Source organism: Diceros bicornis, chromosome 4 (assembly GCF_020826845.1).
Source record: "Diceros bicornis minor isolate mBicDic1 chromosome 4, mDicBic1.mat.cur, whole genome shotgun sequence".
NCBI lineage: Eukaryota > Metazoa > Chordata > Mammalia > Perissodactyla > Rhinocerotidae > Diceros > Diceros bicornis.
The window spans coordinates 46522869-46545095 of NC_080743.1; the positions used below are offsets into that span (position 1 = coordinate 46522869).

Genomic DNA, 22227 nt, shown 5'->3' on the forward strand with positions numbered 1-22227 from the left:
GGTTGATCGTCTGTATCTGAGATTGTTTATTTCCAACATGAGAACAAAACAGTCAGGCTGTCAGTGTCAGATCAGTTCAGGGCATTGGAGACTGGTATTTTTCTTTCTCACTGGAAATCCCTAAAATAAAGAACAAGGAAAGAGAGCACCCTCGTCTCACAAGCTGTGGGTGCACCTTAACTAGTTAACAGCGTCACTTTGACTAAGCATTATGGTTTTTTTTGTGGCTAAATTCCTCATTTAGAAATGGGTTAAATAGGAGTTCTTCCTACATGGGTTGTCCTAGGTTTTAAATGAGATATGCAGGTAAAGCATTGAGCCCAGTGCCTGGCACAGAGTAAATACTCAATACACATTAGCTCTTACTAGTCTACCTCCATCTGCATTTTTATTGTCTGCCTTGTTCTTTTAAACAACTGCAGACCCCTTCAGGATGGATGGACCACTACAAATAAATGTTCTCCAATTGATGGACATGAAATTGGTTCCACTGCTTATTTTTACAAACAATGCTACAGGGGACACCTATATATCTATATCTGAATATCTCAATCATTGCTTGTGAAAGCATTTCTCTAGTATCTATTCCTGTAAAGGGAATTGCTTGATTTAGAAATCACTGGATGCAGCCAGTGAGTACTCCCATTATAAAGCAGAGAAATCCAAGTGGTCTCCCAGTTAGCCTTCATATTGTTTGTGCTCACCACTGCTGGCCAGGTAGAAAGAGATCATTTCTGTAGTCTCCAGGGCAGAGTTTTGAGTACAGATGACAGGAGGGCCTGGGAGATTTGCTGCCATCCTAGTGCTTAGCCATGTCTCTCTCATTCTGGTCCCCACTGGCATGTACAGGCCATTGTTCCCTAGGCGGGAGAAAGAAGGGATCATGACCACCTCACAGGCACCATTACAGCAGGTGCACGGTAGGTATTTGTCAGACCTCTTTCTTTAACACGGGGCATCTGATGTCTCCTGCAATGTTCTTGCTAATTGCATTTCCTGAGCAGTGTCTTCTATTCTTCTCTGGCCATCCATACATGCTAGCAGTTTGGCTCAATTATTTTGGAGATCTGTTATCATGATTTTGGGTACAAAGCTGATTCTCTACTTCCTCTGGGGAGCCTACCTCCCTCTGAGGCATTTAGAAGTGAGATCCTGAACATCAAATTCTCCTTGTGCCCATTGGTTTCAATGAAGCCAAAGCTCTGGCTCTGGTGTTCCATCCTCCATAAATGGCCATGGTTTCCATCCTTTTGCAGCCCCAGTGACTTCTTCCATGTGTGGGTTATAGTTTCAATCATGTGTCTAGTCTCAGTGTTCTAATCTCATGTAAACCATCAACAATCAGCGTGCCTGATGGGGCCCTGACCTAATTTATGAGCAAAGCAGAACATGAGGCCAGAAGATAAAAGGACTACAAAGGCAGGTAGAGGAGTTTGCCCAAGTAGAGTTGGAGCATGATGAGAACAGGACTTCTGGGTGATAAGACTGTTGAGAGAATTTGTGGAAATGACAGAATTAGAGAAGTGGAAGGAGATTGATGAATCCAGGCATCAATGATGAGAGTCTCATATAGTGGGCTATCAGGAGTATAAATGGAACCATGTACCCAAAACACATTTTTAAGAAAGAGTTAAACAAACCTTGCTGAGAATGAGGATGTGTAGACGGGAGGAGAAAGGGGAGCCCACAGCAGTGTGGAGCAGGCCCTATGGGCCACCACTCACCTGAGCCTGACCGGGACTGGCGTGAGGCTATTATTGGAAGTCTTTGGTTAGCCCAGTTTCTGAGAATATGTTTTCATTTCACAGTAGACATATAAACATGTTTGATTAGAGAGTACTGCCCAAACTCCACTGAGGGGTCTGTAGTATAAGGATTGTGCACTGTATGCAGGATTGCGCACCTCCCTGAAGAATCACAAAGTCTGATTCTGTAGCACTTCTGGTCCCTAAGTTTCCATTAAGGGACTCAGTCCTCTACTACATTACTTAAAGCTGCTCGTCCTCCACCCCATGTGGCAATAGAATATATATATGTGTGGGTGGTAGAGGGGCAATAAAATGTTACAGACAGGGAAGGTCAAAAGGGTATAATTCTATAACTCGGTCCTTGGTCTACAGTTCCCTACTCCCTTTTCTACTGGAACCTGAAGCCTTGAGGCTATACTTCTTCTGCTCTTCTTATATTCTTATGGGTACACATAACAACTCTTTCTCCCCCATCTCCTGAGGCCTCTCTAGAACCTTCTCTGTAGGCTACTGAACTAAGGTTAATAATAACAGAATAACAAGTGTGACCTTTTCTGCCCATCCAAAGATCTCTGGACTCAAGTGGGTGATATTTCACTTCCAGGACACTGCAGCCTGGGCACCTGCCATCTCAGTGTCCCCAGGCACACACATAAAGTTGAAATCTTCCTCATATATGTGCTGTCTGCCTTTGTTTCCTGGGTCACTGGGTGGTTTCACTGACAGGCAAGGACATCTGAAATAGGTGGTCTGAGGGCTTAGTGAAGGAAAACTTATGTTGGCCCTACTGAAACTGCTTCTTGTTTCAGCTCCTACTTGGGAAGCATGTCACCAAGGGCCTTTGAGTAGAAACATGAGTTTCCAAAGGTCAGAGATGGGAGTTTCACAAGCACAGTTGAAGCCAAGCACCGGGTGACCAATTATCTGTGACTACAGCTGGACCAGTTCCATTGTGGTGATGGCAAAGCCAGGCTTGGCCTTTTCTCCACCATCTGGAGCTTCGCAGCCAACACTGATTCTGGAAAGCAATGGCCACTCTTCTAAGGTAAGAAAGAAAAAGTGAATATAAAGCTCTAGTCCATGTGTTGGTCGTCACAGGGTTGTGGGTAGAGGCAGCAATGGGGTCTCTCCCATGCTCCCTTTGGGTCAGGTTGAAATCTATGATGCTCTAATAGAGTGAAGTGAGTGAGAGCCTGGGATTTAGGATCAGCTCTGCCCTAGGTCCCAGGCAGCTTACTGGTTGTTTACCTTTGCCAAGTTATTTATCTTCTTAGATATTTATATCTCAATTCCCTCATCTGAAACCCCTGAAAATTTTATATCTACAGTCCATGCTTGTTGGGAATATTAAGAACATAATTTCCAGAGTGCCTGATTCAATAAAAATTGCTTGATAACAACTATGAATATATAATATCTAACCCTTGTATCCTTCTAGTGCTTTAACACTTACAAAATGATGTCACATGCATCGTTTTATCTGATGTAGAGCGGTTTTTACGGTCTTCACTTTCTTTGGACCCCACCTTCCCTTGATTTCTCAGAATGGCACGTTTACCAACATTTTCCCTCTCCTTTCAGGATCTATCATCAAGCCTATTTTCCCCTATTAGGTGCTCTCAGTAACAATGTGTTAGGCACATTTAGTCACAATGGCAACACTGGCTGCACAACTCAGTCTCCTGCTTATTCTTCAGTTTTTTCCCCTCTTTGTAAAATAAAAGGCCACCTTCATACATAAAGTGCACGAATCAATCTCTTTTATGATACTCCACTGAATTCGTCGTCTCCACTCATCTCCATGGACATGTCCTCACTTTTCTTCTCAACAGGATCCACTTCTGCTCAGGTTTTCAAACCCTGACATCCATTTCATCTGAGTCTTGTTCTTCCTCACCCTCCACCACTCTCAGTATCACCTTCTGGAGCCTGGGGCTGCCTCGTACTCCTTCGTCAGGTGATGACGTCATCTGAGGCTGAGGAGAGACTCATGTTCTCAAGTGGAGGTCAGGTGACAAGGAGCATCCCTATCCCACATGGAGAGGTCTCACAGAAAGTGCTCAGCAAGTGGCAGGGGAGGGATAGCCCTGACAAGTGCCATCAGATTTTGTGGTATTTTGTTGTCTTCTCCTCCCTCTAGCCTCTTTTATTTCTCCTTGGCTTCCTGCAATCCCAGCCAAAACTCAGACTCACTGGCTCAGTTGCTGTCTGTCCTGCTCACTTTCCACGGAGGCCTGAGCATGAAACCAGGCTGCATGCCGTATTTTTTGGCCAAGTATAGTTTCTTAGTCCATTTGAGCTGCTAAAAAAAAAATACCACAGACTGGGTGACTTATACACAACAGAAATTTATTTCTCACAGTTCTGGAGGCTGAGAAGTCCAAAATCAAGGCACCACCACATGCGATGCCTGGTGAGAGCCCCCTTCCTGGTCCACAGATGGCTGTCTTCTTGCTCTGTCCTCACATGGTGGAAGGGGCAAGGGAGCTCTGTGGGATCTCTTTTATAAGGGCACTAATCTCATTTGTGAGAGATCTGCTTCCCAAAGGCTGCACCTCCCAACACCTTCACATTGGGGATTAGGTTTCCACATACGAATTTGGGGGAACACAAATTATCATTCTCTGGCAGATACTATTAATGCTCTTTGTTTTATCCTCACCCTCCTCCTCCTGTAATTCTTCCCTGGTGTTGCACAGGTCATCTGTATCTCACCACAGCTTTTCTCCTTCTTCTTGTATTTCTAACGTTTTTCCAAATTCAACTGACAGGAATAGTGATTAGAATATTATATTCAATGTCTCCAAAATTCCTATTTAATCATTTGTTCAATTAGATAAATAAATACATATAGATATATGTATTTACATCATATGTCATATATATAATGCATATTTGGTGTGTACATTATGTATAGTGTACATGTATAAAGTATATATTTATGCAAATTTTGTAAATTCCTCACATTTCATCTTCCCCAGTTCTTTTCTCTCATTAAATTTCTCCATCAACTCTGGTTTCCTATGATCTCTACCATCTCTTTCCTCCCAATAGGACAACCTAAGTCCAGGTGACTTCCTTGCCTTTGTCTTCTCTACCGAGGCACTATTGTTTTTTATCAATTCTATTTTTCTTGAATTTTCTTTTGTCACTTGGGAGCATGTATGCCTCCTGGCAATCTTATCATTACCGGCTAGCATAAGAAAGATCAACAAAAAGAAACTATCAAAGTGTCTCCATTGGCTTCACCTCGCCCATCGACTTTCAGACGGCCTTTTTGTTCTGGCCACTTTCCTTATTGGATGCCCCTCTTGGGTGGAGAAGTAAGTCACAGTAAGATCAACAGGGTGGACCCTGTTGGCTGTGGTTTTATTTTCAGAGCTGGGTTTGGATGCTTCCCTCGGAATGAAGAATCTTCCCAAGCTAGAGGATGATGCTCTTGAGGGCTCAGCGGCCAGCAAGCACGGGTGTCAGCTCACTGACCACATTAATGCCTTAAGTGCCCTGAAACAGAGGATTCTCAAAAGAAAACTGCAGTTCAGCAAGTGGAGACTAGCATGCAGATTCCCTGGCCTTCAAGCTTAGAGTACAGAGGAACTCACATTTGTGGCTATTACGTGCACTTATTCCTTATTGCTCTCTATTTAAGATTATAGCTCAGTCTCGCACTCATTTTTCTTTTCCTGGTTTATGTTTACTCCAATAGCTAATATTATCTGTCTGGTCTCACCACTGTTTTCCAGGGGGGGCTGCCACCCTGCCAGCCCCTTCCATCTCGATCTCCTATTTGCACTCTGAACCCTGCTGTGTTCCCACTCCTGCTGTCTTGATATTCCCTCTCACCTTTCCTCTTAGCCACGGGGAAGCCCGGCCCCATGGTCTTCCTCATCACAAGAGCATCATTTAAGCCACTGAACACATGGCACTTTGCCTGAAATCACACACTTTCTTGGCTTCTTTGCCCTCCCTTCCCAGGTTTCCCAACTCCACTGCTCATCAGCCTTTGATGGAATTTGTATTCCTCTCTCAACAGTCCTATTTATATAACATGGAATAAAAGCGAGAAGAAAAAGAGGTAGATGAATGGATTAGACTTATAATCTCTCTACTTGGAGGAGAGTTTCTCAAACTTTTTTGAATACAAGATAAAATAAGAAATAAGCTTTACACTGAAACTCAGTGTACAGAAAACAATACCTCCTTTATTACAGATAATAGAATTTAGTATTTTCTTTAATATTCTTAATATAAAATGTGAAGTTCACATTCCATCAAATTGATTTCAAGCCCAATGGGTTCAGCACTACAGTTCGTAAATTTTAGTATTGATCAGTTTTTGTCATTAAGTAAAATCTCCAAGAGAAACATTTATGTTCATTCCCCTAAAGAGAACATAACAGTAAGTAAAAACTGAAAGTGAGGAAAAAGATTGTTGGTCCACGCTTTTTATGCCATTCTTTCCACTGGCATAAAATGTTGAAAAAGAATCTTTCCCTAGGGAGTGCTTTGGGGGAATCAAAGGGCAGATAGGAGAGAATCTAGTCAAACCAGTTGCTTTATGCTTCCCCTTCAGAGTTGTTTTCTTTTTTTTTTTTGTCTAGATGTTGATACTATTCCTGGAAATGCCCTAAGGTGTATCCTGGTGTGGAACCAATACCAGGGAACAAAGGAAAATGAGTGGGGCCGTGCTACAAATCCCTGCTCTCTTTTTGTGAATCCATTTTGAGTTCCTCCATTTGTGGGTCTTTCCTCAGCCCCTTTGGAGCAGGTTTTCTCGTATCCTGTATCTTCTAATGAGGAATAAAGCCATATTCATATCCAGCCAAGGTGACCCAACAGCCTCTACTGCCTGTTGACACCTCCAGATTGGAGCCTTTCCTCTCACATTCCCCCAAATGTATGGAAAGGGCCTGAGGCCTGGGTTCTAGTTCCAGGGTTGTCAATAACAGGTCACAAAGCTTTAGTTAGTCCTTAGCCCCTTGGCACCACAACTCCTTATCTGTAAAAGGTGGAACTGGATTTGGGTATATTCTGAGGTCCCTGTACGTTCTCACATTCTAGGGCTCTTCCCGTAGCCTGTCTCTCCTCCTCAGAGGACCCGGAAATAGAGGAAAAAAGAGTATGTTTCTCTGCCAAAGGTCCTCTCCTTCTGACAGCTGTGTGTTTCTGAATGTGTGTGATAGACTCTAAGAGCCTTCCTCCCTGGGAGGTGTGAGAAAGCCATCACTTTGCTCCAGATGAAGGGGATTCAGGACTGAAGTGGCTGCTGAGGAAAGGGTGGTGGGTCTGTAGCATCTCCGAGCTGGGCTATCACCAGGCTCCTGGTGGGGTGAGGACGGGGGTCCTTAGATCCTGCACCACAGACTGGATGTAAGTTTAGGGAGGTTTTCTTCTAACTTGTGGATCTCACTTTCCCCTTCAGCCAGCCTGAGGCTCCCCACTTTAGTTCCTCCTCTCAATAGGAGCTCAGCTTGCTCCTGGCCTGTCACCACATAGCCATCCCTCCAGGCTCAGCTATCAGCAGGACCTGAGAAACTCTCACATTGGATTTTTTTCTCTCTCTCTCACATACCAAGTACTTCTGGAACTAAGAAGGGATATTGCTGATTTGAAAGAAACCACCTCATAAAAAAGTAGCTTTTCCACTTGTTGGAAAAATCTAAAACAACAAATCAAGTGAAAGCCCAGTCAGAACCCTGGAGGATCCTTTGCAGAGAATCAACATCACACCCACAAACTACTCTCCACAATTTTTACTCCAAAAGCCTAGTTTGATGGGAGAAATCCCAGCCCTTCAGCCTCCAATTTTGATAAATCGCTAACAGACCAATGCCTCGATCCACACACAGTTCTGAAAGACCTTAACCCTTGCTCCTCTCAATTCCCATCCTATACATCACCACAATCAGGAGAAACCAGATAAAGGCAATGTGACAAACCAGACATTCTTTGCCACCAGCAGGGCTGTGCTAGTTGCAGCCAGCACTAACTCTGCAGTGTTCTTGTTGAGAATCTTAAGCCTGAATTTAATCATGACGTCTTTATCAGACAACTGCAGAATTTAGATCATTGAACAAGACAATTGGCCTGTCTTTCTTCAAACAGTCAATGTCACCACAAATAAGATGAGAAAAGGGAGAAGAGATATTTTGGAATCCAAAGGACTAAAAAGATTATTATGTTACGATGTTTCTTTAGTCCTTTTGAACCAAGAACATCTCCTCACCTTTTTGTGGTTGTCTGTGGTGGTGGTGACGTTGCCTTGTTTGGAGAGGTCAGGTCAGTCGTCTGGCTCAATGGTCTGCATTCTGAAGTTGTCTGACCATTTCCTCATGATTAAATTCAGGCTCATCCTTTTGCCGAGAACACTACATAGTTAGTGCTGTGTGCTCCCCAGCACAGCCCACCTGGAGACCAAGAATGTCCCGTTTGTCCACCACCATTACTGTGAGACTAGCGTTGGTCACTTTGTTATGGAGGGGCCTGCAAGATCTGTTCATTGTAAAGACATTTTTTTTTCTATAATTAGTAATTTGGTGAGTGGTGCTTTGAGAGTATATGAATATCCTCTTCTCTAAAGATCTTTCTCTAAAAATTTTACATTCCATTCATGATCCCTGTTCTATGTCAATTATTATATTGGTGTTTCTACATTGGAAATTTTCTAATTCACTTATTCCTATATACCTGTAGTTGCTGGCATCGTGCTGTGGAAAAGAACATTCCCTCCCCCTTCCATATCTTTAAAATTTCTGTGTTGACTATCACTGTGGACTTGTGAATTTTTTACGTTCGATACTATAATCTATTATAATCATGATTGATTTTGATGGGTATGGGTATAAATTAATACAAATATTTTTGTTTCTTCTGTTCCTATTTATATGCTAAAGTTTCCCTTCCCTTCCATATCTTTTAGGGTCTATTTACCCTATGTAGTAGATTTTATTTGCTGTATTTCTTTCTCCATATTATTTGTTTTCTTTGTGTGTGCACGTATGTGTGTGTGTGTGTGTTTTGTTTGGTATTTAGGAAAAATTGTATAGCTAGTGTTTAACATTGCACTAAAAATTTTTTTTAACATCTTTAGTCCCTTATTAACTTGTCAAACTTCTAATGTTTGGTTTATAAGTTTTAAATTATATCTCTCAACTTCAAACTTTTGACACTATTCTATTTTTCTTGTTTTCCTCTTTTCCTGCCACTTCTTATAGTATTATTTCAACCTCATCAAACACATAGCATTTCATACTATTTTTCCCATCTTGTCCACTCTTAGATTCTTGTTTTAGATCTACAGTTAAGTCTAGTGTATCATGACCAGCTGTTCAAAAGTCAGAATTTCCTCAGTCATCTTCTGTTATGTGGAGTTCATCCTTAAAAGACTCCTCATGATGGAATCAGGACTCCTTGAGTGTTGCATATTTAATATTCTTGTTTACTGCCTTGATACATGGACAGCTTGGGTGAATATAAAGTACTTGCCCACAATGACTTTCATTGAGTTTTGAAAAAATATTGTCTTGCTTTATATGTTCTGTTGAGATGTAGAAGGTAAATTAATTTTCTCTCCATTATAGGTGAATTGGCTTTTTGGAGGATAGGGGGGTCTGGAGCTTCCAAGGAATTTTTTTCTTTTTCTTTAAAATCTTTTAGTTCTAAAAGGATAGGTCTTAGAGTTGGCCATTCCAGTTCTATTTCTCCCAAGTATCTATGATTTTCTCTCTGATCCTTTCTCATTACCTTGTATTCATTTCTGTTGTTTGATGCTTTCATCTCTTTATTCTAAGTCCTTTATATTTTTAGATAAATATGTTGCCCTTATGAACCTTGTCATTTAGCCTTTTTTTCAGAGAATTTTAATTTTCTTCAATTTTTTCCTAAGGTCTGCCAATTCTAATTTCTCATTTCCTGTTCTTGTCCAGTTCTCTTTTGAGTTCTGTATTTGTAATGTGAAGTTTTGTTTTTTTCATAGGTACAGATGCTTTATTAGGAACATTTAATTCAGATAGGAATGTCATTTTACAGTTTTCCTATGTTTTGTGATTGATTTGAGGGGTATCGTTTCATGAGCTGAAACGTTTGACTCTCTATTTCTGCTTTTTTCTTCTGTCACCTTCGAATACATATCTGCTATGTCATTTTCACGCCAACATGCCTAGGTTTACCTGAATGAGAAACAAAAATTTTGTGTACGAACGGATGAATGCTTTGAATGGCTCAGTCGATTTCTTAGGTCTGGATCTCTCTCGTTGGTGCAATTCCTCTAATAGATGTAAGATTTGGGGATAGGCATGGTGTGTCTTCTGATTTGGGGGTTCTGTTTTCTTCCAGGAGAACCTTTAATTTCTACCAGTTGCTTCATTCTTTTCTTCACCACAGGCTTGTGGTGAAGCCTTCATCCAGGTCTACCCCCTAGGCCCCAGCAATTGTGCCTCTCCCAAGATTGTCACCTCTGGTCCTCTGCACTCTGGAACCCCTTCCTGTCAATTCCCCAGTAGCCAGAGCTGTGGTCGCCAAGCTCTCAGGCCTGCTCTGAGTTTATCACATTTTCTATTGTGGAGAATTTCCGTGTTCCCTCCGGAGCAGGCCCTCCCTACTGTCCTCTCCTCTATGTGCACGGTCTTTGCTGATCCCTCTACTGCTGTGTGGCTCCCAGATATGGCTCAATACAAACCAATGGAAGTCCACAGTGTTCTCTGGCCTTTGGTGGTTTGGGGGTGAGGTTATGAGTGGTGGTTTTGACTCTCTGCGTGAATCTCTAGCCCTTTGAAATATGTGTTGAGAGATTCAGCTGCCATTTTCCTAGGTGGGCCTTTACTCTTTACCATTCTTTTTCAAATGCAGAATTTGAATAGTACATCAAAGTAGATAGCATTATGTAACAGAACATCCCCATCTTCATCGACCAGCTTCAACAATTATTAACTTATGGCTGAACTTTTTAATACAATCCTACCTATTTACCTTTTTCTGTATTATTTAAAGCAAATCCTAGACATCCTGTTTCATCTGTAATTATATCAGTATGTTTCCCTAAATGAAGACTCTTTTTGAAACTATTATCATCATAACATTATAATTATTCATAAATTAATTAAAATCCTTAATATCATGAAAAGGACAGTGTTTTGCCCATTGTTGTTTTTCAGCTGGTTTCTTTGAAGCAGGATCCAAGCAAAATCCACAAACTGTGATCAGTAGGATATGGTTTTAAGTGTCAAGTAATATGTAGGTTCCTTTCCTTCCTTCTCTCCGTCCTTCCTTCCTTCCTTCCTCTCTCTGGTTTCTTGCTCTCTTTTCTCCCTCTCTCTGTTTTTCTCTCTTGTTCTCATTCCCTGCTTTTTTGGCATGCATTTGTTGAAGAAACTGAGTTGTTTGTTCTGTAGCATTCCCACATTCTGAATTTTATACCCAGTATACTTTAACACAGTCTTCTGTCCTCCATACTTCCTCTCAGTGGGTGCTGGAACCTAGAGCAGTGCCGTCTTAATACAAAGAAAATGCAAGCCACAGACGTCATTAAAATTTTCTAGTAGCCACATTGAAAACTAAAATGTATAAGCACGGAACAAGATGAAAATAATTTTACACATTGCTACTCAATGCTACACATTAAGGGAAATATAATTCTACCAAAGTTATGAAGTTGTGTTTAATAGAAAAGTATTTTACATTTCTTCCCTTTTTAAGTTACATTTAAATGAGTTATTAATTAACTACAATTAAAATTCAGTTCCTCAGTCCTACTAGCCACATTCCAAATATTCAATAGCCACGTGTCTAGCGGCTACTGTATTGAACCTGGCAGATGTAGAGACTGATCAGATTCATGTTTGATGTGTTGGCAAGACTTCCTCAAAAGTGGTGTGTGCTCTTCCCTCAGGAGGCACATCATGTCCTGTGTGTTTCTTCTAATGATGTTAGCAGCCCTTTATGTTCAAAGTCCTGATCCATTAATTGATTCTATGGAGCAAAATGGTGATAATCCATCATCATGTATTATTATCTGGAACACTTGTAGGAAGAGAAATTCCCCTAAATACTATTTAGTTACTTAGTGTTAAGAGTTGATAAGGAAAACTGCAGCTAAGTGAGCAGGTCCCCTAGCATCCTCTGTGGTCATCAATTAGTTTCGTTTTCTTTTTTTCCTGTCTTAATATGAACTCAAGGATCCAAGCACATTGAAGTAGTTCAGTCCATTGCAATGTGGTCCCTACTGATGCTCCAGTTTATCCTCTCTTTTAGCAGTGAACGTGGTGACTTCAAGTTGGCTCCTTAGTCCTTTTGATAGATTAGTCTTTGGACCTTTCCTGATATCAGTAAGACAAGGTGTTTCTGTCTCATCTTGCATATTTACTACCCCTTACCTGGACTCAGTCATTTCTCTAAGAATCTCTGGTTTCTCTTTGTGGGAAACGGTATTCTCGGATCAAAATGTGTATGCTACAGGTACTCATTGCAATTGGCTTATTTCTAGGCCTTTCCAGTGGACAGAGCTAGGAAATGCATATGCATATTCATATGTAGTCATGCATTCACATATATTCACAAACACTGCCAATTCAAATTCAGATCTACAGGGTTTTTTAGAATGTCTTTCATCTGAATCTCCTTGCTCTAACACCAAGCATTGTTGTTTTTAAGGACAGGGGGAGTAACAGAATTAGGATATCCCCAAATGTCTCATTTGCTTTGTCCCACATTATATGAACAAAAGAATAAAGACAATAGCAACAACACCACTAACAACCTAATTGAGGAAAATGGTTTTTTAATTTGAAACTGTCTTGGGGTATAGATAAATTATTGTGTTTTAAAGTCTCTACAAATAGTTCTAATCCACATGGTTCTTTTACAACAGGGATACATAGGTTCATTTGTTAATTGTGTTTTCAATGTTTGGAGGCAAAATTTTTAAAATTTCATTTAGTTTTATAATTATGTAAAAATGAATATGGTTTGCAACTCAGATCTAACCAAATAAGGTATACTCAAATAGTCTCGCCTTGACATTCAGATCTGCAAGCATTTCAAAGGCCTGGGCCCAGGGGGATCAGGGACTCCTGGTCTCCACAGCAGCTGGATTCCCTGCCTAGGATTCCTCTTTCTGGCTGAGTTTGGGAGGAAAGGATGAGATTTCCTGGAGTCAGTTTCAAAGCTTAGCCTAACAGGGGCTTTAGTGTCTCATGGAGAATTAGGAGCTAGAAATTCTGAATAAAATCTGAATAAATTAGAATAGAATAAATGAAAATCAGAATACAATAGGTCATTTAATAAAATACAATACTTCCAATTTAGGTCTTGAACCTTCCATCCCAAAACTAAGACACAGTCACAGTGGCTGCACTAGTCCCTCACCCTTCCCTTTTACTCACAGAGAGACAGTGGGTCCAAGGACAAGACGTGCCCTGCGAAGACCCCTCGTGGTGCAGGACTGATTGGACACAGCCTCTGCCCTTTACCCCCAAGGCCTGAGGGTGACCCTGACGAGGGGGTGGCACTGCCCCCTTGGTGGCAGGGCCCAGGCCTCAGATGCTAAGCTAATGGCAGAGCTGCACGGGGCCAGCGGGACACCCCAGGCTTGGTCACCTCGCTTTGCTGGTGACTCCTGAGGAGAAGGCCACAGAGTGCAAGGGACGCCGCTGCCAGGCAGGAGCCGGAGGGACGCAGGGACCCGGAGCAGCGCGGGGCCCGCGGAGCTTCCTTCCCGGGACGGAACCTTCCTCTCCCGACAGCAGGACCGGAGGGGACGCGGAGCGGACACCACGTCCCGTCCACTCCGTCTGTGAGGCGCGACTCTGCTTTCCAGACGAGAACCTCCTTTGGGCTGTCGGGAGAGAAGATGGCCGTGGCTCGGCCCGAAGAGGAGTCCTGAGACGGGAGCTCGGGGGCCGGAGGCCGAATCCGGGGCGCTCCCATCGCTCGCGGAGCCGCCGGCGGGGCGGCGCGGACGCCCGGAGGTGGGCCCGGCCTCCCTCGGCCCCGCCGCCCCGGGACGGGCTCCCGCCGCCGCCGCTCGTCACTCCGGCCCGAAGGGGTTCCTCCGCGACGAGGGGTCGCCCTGTCTCTCCTGCTCTCCCTCTGCCGGTCTCTAGGCCCGTCCCTGGGGACGAGATCAGGTCCATCTGGGGATCCGCGACCGCGAGGGGCTTTTAGGCCTCCCCCACATCCACCTGCTCTGCCCGGATTACTAGGGTTTCCCGCCCTGAGGTAAAATTCTTGCCTGGAAAAAAGTGTTCCTTTCCTTTCCTTTGCAGTCGTCCTCTTCCCACTGTCCCTGGAGCTCTGATGACCCTCGGAACAGGACGCAGGACTTCCTGGGGTTGCCCCTCCTCCCCGCCCCCCTCCTCTCCTTCCCCGCTCCTCCTCGCATTCTCTCCCGACCCCCCTCCCCTCCCCTCTTCTCCGTCTTCCTCACCCCCTCTTCCCCAGCCCCCGCATCTCCTCCTCTCCTTCCTCCTCGGCGCCGCTCCTCTTCCCTGTCCTCCCCGCTCCCCCACCGCGCACACACTGTCCGGGCTGACATAGGAATGGGCTTCGTGGAGAGGGCGGGAGGGATACGCGTCTCTCCGGTCGGGACCCTGTGGGGGTCCTTGCTGGGGAGGCGGAGGGAGGCGGCCCCAGCTGAGTGGCTGAGCGTCCACAGCCCGTCCTCCAGGCCTGGGCAGGACGGGCCGATCCAAGGCGACTCCGTGCCCGGGGTGACCCCAAATAGGCAACCTCGAGTTCCGCAAGGCTCCATCTGACCCGCAGAATCTAGGGACATGGAAACCAGCGAGAGACCTTGTCCTTCGCAAGCCCTTCAAGTGGAAGGAGCACGGCGCCTCCTGGCGGCCCCCGCAGGGACGGCGTTCTGGAATCCCCTCACCTAGGATGCTGCAAGGGCTGCTGCAAAGAAAATCCATCCTGCGCCCCACTGAGACGCAGGCGGAGGGCCACTTGGACAGAGGCGCTCACCTAGAGGTTGTCGCCGCCCGTCCTTCTGGCGGTGTCGGGGGCCTCAGCGCCGCGCCCTCTTGGCCTCCACCCTGGGGGCTCTGGCGACTCCCGGGTTCAGGGCCTCGGGCGGAGTCTCAGCCCCTCTGACCGCAGAATCCTCCTCGTGCGGTGCGCCGAGCGCCGCCTCGCCCAAGGGAGAGCTCCCAGTCCGAGGGGTAAAATCCCCAGGAGGTGCCGGCTTCTCTCCGGGACAGTCGGATTCGAACCGCAGCTGCCACGACGCCTACACATCACACCGTGAGCACCGCCGGCCACTCACGACCTGCGGTGGCGCGGTCCAGTGTAAGCAGGTGACAGCGTTTTCTTCTGGCTCTTTCTTTAGTGACTACATCTGCATGTCTCCCTCTCTCCCTCTCTGTGTCTCTGTCTCTCTCTCTAGTTTTCTCTCTCTTCTCACCAGGTTGCTCCACCCTAACCTTTTTTCTCCTCTTCAACTTTCTGGGTTCACCCCACTCCGTGCCCACTGGGGTCCCCCAGACTGAGGCTACCCTACGGTCCTGGGTGGGAGCTCAGTGCGGTTCCAGGTGGTGCCTTCTAGATGTCGCCATGATCGGGACATTTATATGATTCAGCTACCGGTATAAAAGATTGAACCAAGGCCCGCTTTTGCGGTTCTTTCACATCCTCCCATTCCCGGCTTCCTCTAGGACTAAAAACTAATAGTGCTCTTGGTCTCCCCAGCACCCTGGGGCGAATGCTTTCCTTAACTGAGAATTTATTGGGCGCCTACTAGGTGCCAAGCCCTCCTCCAGGCGAGGGGCTGCTTGGTGAGCAAACTCCACGTCCTGCCCCGGGGAGCCTCCTCTGGAGGCCCCGAGAGGGGGCGGTGGGCAGCTTCCTGTCCTTCCCTTGGAGTCTGCCTGGACTGGGGGAGGCAGGGGGCGGGCGACTCATGGTGAGCGCCGTGGCTGAAGCGCCGGGAAGAAGGGCAAATGGATGCCTGCAGCCCAAGAGCTGGAGCAGGCGGGGAAGGCCCTGTGCCCGGCGTTGGGGCGACGAGTGCCCACACACTTGTGCCAACGCCCAAACGTGCCCAATATTGAGACTCCGTACCTGCAGCACCGCAGGTTTTGAATGTGTTTTCAGCAGAGGATAGAGGGGTTGGGGAGCACGTTCTCACCCCATACCGCAGTATAAGGTTTCATAATCCTTGGTCTCGGTGGTATAATCAGCGAGTAGCACTAGCTGTTAACTGAGACGTTGGCAATTCAAGCCCACCACGAGACCTTCCAGTCTTCACTTCAACTCCTTTTCAGGCTTCCGGTTCTCAAAATGTACCCAAGCCTCAGGAACTGCTTTCACCTATCGGACAGCGCCCTCACCCTGCAGCGCATAGTTCCCGCCCTCGCTCTCCTTGGCTCTGCGGGCAGGGGGGGGTGGGGGGGTGGGGCAGCTGCCCAATCTCAGTGCCCTGAGGGTTCCCTGAGTTCTGCCCTGCGCGCTGGTTTCTCCCCGTCCTTACCAGATGCCCCTGGTTTCTCTGCACCAGCTGGAGTGCCGTGGCCACCTTGGCCTACCTGCTCCAACATCTGGATTCCAGGGGAACTGCCAGAGTCAGAGGCTGAAGGCACAAGCATGGCAATCACCCCAGGTTGGTGCACCTCAATGCCCAGTATTCACCACAAGATTCTGGGAGGACACCAACACTTTGATTGGAGGGTGTTGCATCCTTACTTTTCATTTTAATCAATAGGCATTGTTTTTTAAAAGAGTTTTAGGTTTACAGATAAATTGAGCAGATAGTACAGAGTTTTCACATACAGACGGCATGGTTCTCAGTCACACAATTTCCCCCATTATCAGTATCTTGCTTTAGTGTGATACATTTGTTACAATTGAAAAACCAATATTAATACATTATTATTAACCAAGGCCCGTAGTTTACATTAGAGTTCATTCTTTGTGTCAGACAGTTCTATGGGTTTTGACAAATGTTAAACATAATGTCATAAAGCTGCTGTAAACATTCATCTGCAGATTTTTGCGTGATATAAGTTTTCATCTCATTTGGGTAAATGCCTAGGACTGTGATTGCTGGATCAAATGGAAGAGTATGTTTAGTTTTGTAAGAAACTACCAAATTATCTATCAAAGTGGCTGTACCGTCTTGCGTTCCCATCACTAATGAATGAGAGTCCTATTGATCCACAACCTTGTCAATATTTGGTGTTATCGGTGGTTTGGATTTTAGCCCTTCTAATAGGTATGTAGTGGTATCTCACTGTTGTTGTCATTTGTAAATCCCTAATGACAAATGATTTTGAGCATTTTTCATAGGCTTATTCACCATCTATCTTTTTGGGGGAGGTGTCTGTTTAGATCTTTTGCTCATTTTTTTTAATTGGGTTGTTTGCTTTCTTATTGTTGAGTGTTAAGAGTTCTTTGTATACCAGTCCTTCATAAGATATGTGTTTTGCAAAGATTTTTCTGCCAGCCTGTGGCCTGTCTTTAATGAGCTTAACAGTGTCTTTCACAGAGCGGAAGTTTTTAATTAATGAAGTCCAACTTATAATTTTTTCTTGCATGGATTGTGCGTTTGGTGTTGTATCTAAAGAGTCATCCCCAAACACAAAGTCACCTAGATTTCCTCCTATGTTATCTTCTAGAAGTTTTATAGTTATATACCTTACATTTAAGTTTATGATCCATTTTGTGAAAGGTATAAGATCTCTGTCTGGATTCTTTTCTTTTCACTTGTAGCTATCCAGTTGCTCCAGTACCATTTGTTGAAAAGACTATCTCTATACTTTCTCCATTACATTGCTTTTGCTCCTTTGTCAAAGATCAGTTGACTGTATTTATGTAGATCTATTTCTGATTCTGTTCCATTGATCTAATTGTCTGAGTTTTCACCAATTCCACACTGTTTTGATAACTGTAGCTTTATAACAAGTCTTGAAGTTGGTAGTGTCGATCCTCTGGGGATTTTCCTGATCTTCTCCATGAGAACTTGCTCAGGCTCCTGGAGGTAAAACTTACAAAAGTGTGGAGACTCCCCCCAGGTCTGGGGGCCCAGGAATTTTAAATTCTCAAGCTATTCCACGTTCAGCTTCCAGCAGCGGGTCAACTACCAGTAACTTCATTTTCCATTAAGCTGTGATTCTGTGCATTAGCCTGTCTCTCCAGGTTTTAGGGGGGCAATTTGCCCTCTGACCTCAATTCTCTGATTTATCTAAGAAGAGCTGTTGAATTTCAGTTTGTTCAGCTTTTTTTCTTGTTGTGAGAATGAGGTCATGACTTCCAAGCCTTTACATGTTGGAGTAGAAACCTAAAGTTTCCTTTTTTTAAAAAAATGACATAGATGTGATGTTAATTTTCTGTGTCAACTTGACTGAACCAAAGGGTGCTCAGATTAAACATTATTTCTGAGTGTGTCTGTAGGGGTATTTTGCATGAAATTAGCATTTGAATCAGTGAACTCAGTAGAGTAGATTTCCTCCCACTGTATGGGTGGACATCATCCAATTCTTGGAGGGCCGGAATAGAACAAAAGATGGAAAAGTGCATCCTTTTTTTTTTCTTCCTGCCTATCCGCTCGTGCTGGGACCTTGGTCTTCTCCTGTCTTTGGACTGGGATTTATTCCATTGGCTCCCCTGGTTCTCAGGTCTTTGGACTCAGACTGCAATTACACCCCTGGCTTTCCTGGGTCTCCAGCTTGCAGATGGCCAATCACGGGGCTTCTTAGCTTTTGTGATTGCATGAGTCACTTCCTCATAATAAATCTCCATTGGTTCTATTTCTCTGGAAAACTCTGACTAACATAATAAAATTCACTAATTGTGAATGTAAAAATCCATGATTTTGGATTTATAGAGTTGTCTATCACCAGAGTCCAGTTTTAGAACATTTTCTTTGCCTCCCCAAATTCCTTAGAGCCTCTTTGCAGTCAGTCCTTAGTTCCTGGTCACCATGACTGGACCTGAGGAGATGAAAAATTTAGAAAATGGACACCATTAAGCTTCAATATTTATTAGATTGGGACTTTATATAATGGATCATTTTCTTACTTTAATGACAGCTGGAGGAGAGATTGCATTCTAGGGACTTGGGGGGAACTTCAGATAGTGGCTGGTCTATTGCTCTCCTTGAATTGGTTTGCTTATGCTGGTAATAGGTGTTTGCTATAAAACCTTGTCTGGTGAGCTCAGGAGAACAAGGAGCTAAAATACATCTGCCATAGGAGATGGAGATGGATGATGGATTTGCAGATAATGTTACATGGAGTTAGAGAGTGATGTCAGCATCATGGCGGAGTGAGCTTCCCCCACTGAACTCTCCCCCTCTAAGACACAACATAAAGGACATTCATATTCCAACAGAAGCTATTCACACAACACAGGGGATGTCTGAGGCACCCAGGCAGCCATACACCCAAGGACTGAGGTGCTGGAATCTCCAGATTCCAGCTTCTTTGGCCCAGCCCACTCCAGTTCCAGCTTCTTTGGCCCAGCACACTCCAGTTCCGGCTTCTTTGGCCCAGTGGCGTTTCTGCTTCTCCTTCTTCGGCCCAGCGCACTCCAGTTCCAGCTTCTTTGGCCCAGTGGCACTTCAGCTGCAGCTGCTTCAACCCACCCGCACCCAAGCCCCAGCTGCTTTGGCCTAGTTGTGCTCAAGCTCCAGCTGTTTCCACGCTTCCCCTCCAGCAGCCTCCACTCAGCCACACCGCAGATCAGCCAGGGGCTGACAAGAGTGCCCACAGATTGAGGCAGGCTGGAATACACAGCCCTTGACCCCCACCCAGTGGCAGCAAGAGGAAACTGAAACCATATGTTTTCACTATGAGGAAAGGTCAACCAACACCAACAGGCACCATGCAAAAATATATTAAGTCTCCAGACCAAAAGGAAAATGACAAGCACCCACAAGTCCACCCGGAAAGCACAGAAATGTATAACCTTAACGACAGAGAATTCAAAATAGCCATCATAAAAAAGCTTAGTGAAATACAAGAAAACACAGACTGACAATTCAATGAAATCAGGAGTTTCTTCACAAAAGATATTGAAACTATAACAAAAAAGCAATCAGAAATCTTAGAGAAGAAAAACACAATAGAGGAGATAAAGACAAATTTGGAAGCCTTAAGCACCAGAGCTGACAATATGGAGGAAAGAATTAGCAATATTGAGGACAGCAATGCAGAAGTGCTCCAGATGGAGGAGGAAAGAGAACTAAGACTAAAAAGAAAGAAGAAACTCTCCGAGAAATATCCAACTCAATTAGGAAATCCAACATAAGGATTATAGGTATTCCAGAGGGAGAAGAGAGGGAAAAAGGAGCAGAGAACTTGTTCAAAGAAATAATATCTGAGAACTTCTCAAACCTGGGGAAGGAGCGGGAAATACCAGTAAATGAAATCAATAGATCTCCTAAATATATCAACACAAAAAGACCCTCTCCAAGGCACATGGTAGTAAAGCTGGCAAAAGTCAATGACAAAGAAAAAATATTAACAGCAGCTAGACAAAAAAAATAAATAAATAACATACAAAGGATTTCCTATCGGGTTCTCAGCTGATTTGTCGACAGAAACTTTACAGGCTAGGAGAGAGTGTAATGATATATTCAAAATTCTAAAGGACAAAAACTTTCAGCCAAGAATACTCTATCCAGTGAAAATATCCTTCAGATATGATGGAGAAATAATAACTATCCCAGATAAACAAAAGCTAAGGGAGTTTGTTGCCACAAGACCCTCACTACAAGAAGTGCTTAAGAAGGCCCTCATCCCAGAGGAAAAAAAGAAAAAGAGGATTCAAAGTTTTGAACGAGGAGGAAAATAGATAGACAAAACCAGAAAAATTGCAGTCCTCTATCAAAATAGATTAGCAAACACTTAATTATAAAACCAAAGATCAAGGGAAGATAAGCACCAAGCATAAATATAACCTCATCATGTGAAATACGAACTTACAACACAAGAAGGAATAAGATGTGACAAAAACAACATAGAAGGGGAAGAGGAAAGGGATCAAATTGACTTAGTCTAAGGGACTAAGAGGCCATCAAAAAATGGACTATCACATCCACGAGATTTTTTATACAAACTTCATGGTAACCACTAACGAAATAATCAGAACAGAATCACACACGACAAAGAAAGAGAAAACTAAGAGAATCCCCATACAGAACTACCAAACTGCATTGGTAGTCCGAAACACATGGGACGAGAAACAAAAGAAATGCAAAAGAACAGGAAAAAGAGTGATAAAATGGCAACAATCAGCCCCCATATAGCAATAATTACCCTAAATGTAAATGGATTGGACTCTCCAATCAAAAGACACAGAGTAGTGGGATGGATTAAAAAACAAGACCCAACAATATGCTGCCTCCAGGAAACACATTCAGCTCTAAAGACAAACACAGGCTCAGAGTGAAAGGATGGAAGACAATACTCCAAGCTAATGGCAAACAAAAGAAAGCAGGTGTTGCCATACTTATATCAGACAAAGTTGACTTCAAGATAAAAAGGTAATGAGAGACAAAGAGGGGCAATATATAATGATAAAAGGGACACTCCACCAAGAAGACGTATCACTTTTAAATATATAAGCACCCAATACAGGAGCACCAAGGTACATAAAGCAACTATTAACAAACCTAAAAGGAGATATTAACAACAACACAATAATAGTAGGGGATCTTAAGACCCCACTCTCATCAATGGACGGATCATCCAGACAGAAAATAAATAAGGAAATAATGGACCTAAATGAAAAACTAGATGAGATAGACTTAATAGTCATATACAGAGCACTCCATCCAAACACAGGAGATTACACATTCTTCTCAAGCACACATGGAACATTCTCAAGAATAGACCATATGTTGGGAAACAAGGCATGCTTATATAAATTTAAGAAGATTGAAATCATAACAAGCATCTTTTCAGACCATAATGCCATGAAGTTAGAAATCAACTACAAGGAAAAAACCAGGAAAGTGACAAAGCTGTGGAGACTCAACAACATGCTACTAAACCAACAATGGATCATTTATGAAATTAAAGGAGAAATCAAAGCATATCTGGAAACAAATGAAAATGAAAATACACCATACCAACTCATGGGATGCAGCAAAATCGGTCCTGAGAGGGAAACTCATAGCAATACAGGCCTACCTTAACAAACAAGAAAAAGCCCAAATGAGCAACCTCAAACTACGCCTAACAGAATTAGAAAAAGAAGAACAAACAAAGCCTAAAGTCAGCAGAAGGAGGGAAATAATAAAAATCAGAGCAGAAATAAATGAACTTGAAATAAAAAAACCAGTAGAAAGGATCAGTGAAACAAAGAGCTGGTTCTTTCAGAAGATAAACACAATTGACAAACCCTTAGCCAGACTCAGAAAAAAAGAGAGAAGGCTCAAACAAATAAAATTAGAAATGAAAAAGGAGAAATTACAATAGATACCACAGAAATACAAAAGATTATAAGAGAATACTATGCAAAACTATATTCCAACAAATTGGAC

General features: G+C 43.8%; 1 pseudogene; it reads left to right on the forward strand.

Moving 5' to 3' along the window:
* Positions 1 to 5480, forward strand: part of LOC131401105 (neuroblastoma breakpoint family member 6-like) — a 30863-nt pseudogene extending 25383 nt beyond the window's left edge.
* The last annotated feature ends 16747 nt before the right edge of the window (positions 5481 to 22227 follow it).